Source organism: Ciona intestinalis, chromosome 7 (assembly GCF_000224145.3).
Source record: "Ciona intestinalis chromosome 7, KH, whole genome shotgun sequence".
NCBI lineage: Eukaryota > Metazoa > Chordata > Ascidiacea > Phlebobranchia > Cionidae > Ciona > Ciona intestinalis.
In genome coordinates, this window is record NC_020172.2 from 3,946,221 (window position 1) to 3,947,227 (window position 1,007).

Below are 1,007 nucleotides of genomic sequence, written 5' to 3' on the forward strand. Positions count from 1 at the left end.
GTAATAGCACAAATCTGGAAAAATTTAACCCTCGTCCACCAGCAAACCGCAAAATGTCAGTTATATCAAACAAAATGTGGGATTTTATTCAGGTTAAATAAAAAATATAATGGGACCTAACAGAAGAATGGAATATATATATATATTACAAAAAAATCTATGCAATTACCATATTTTTTTGATTTTACAGTCTAGAGCCATACTTTTCAGGTTACAAGCATTTAATCAACAGATTGTAAATCACACACGATAAACAGAGACAGTGATATGAAAATTACTTAACCCAAATTTACAAGTGTCCTAATTGATACACTTGTCTGTTAAACAAGTTAATAAATATTTACCAAAAACATTTACCAATAATTTATATTGTTTTAAAACTGTATTAAAAGAGTATTACATACATACATACATACATACCTGTTCTGTTGTCTTTATCGCTGACAACTCCATTCATTTTTCCTTCTTGGTCATTACCATTAACAACAGCGTCTTTTTTGGAGGGTGAGTCAGGCACTTCAACATTATGCTGGTTGTTAAGATTTTTTTCCACTGTATTGTTGAGACCATTCATAGCAAATTCTTCAGATGTATGTTCTGTTGTTAAGACCTCACTAACTGCTTTATTTTCAGTGACATTTTCTTGGCTACTTCCACTTCCAGATTGAGAAGCAGGTTTAGTGTGCCCAACATCATTTTCAACACATGGTAACTCACTCGGTGAAGTATTTAAACCATCAACATTCAACACACCGTTGCTTGCGCTGCTATTAACATGTTTCACGGAACCTTCTGACAATAACAACACTTCTTTCTCTTTTATCAACAATTTCTCCGAACTTTTAACATTTTCCGAATTTTTTTCATTTTGTTTAATTTGGCTTGACACCAAAATATCCGAAGATTCCCCAACACTAGGGTGTATGAATGAGTCTTTAACTGTAGGCGGACTGGTACAAACTGTAGTTTGGTTAGATTTTGAATGATCAGTAGTGTAACTGGAGCCC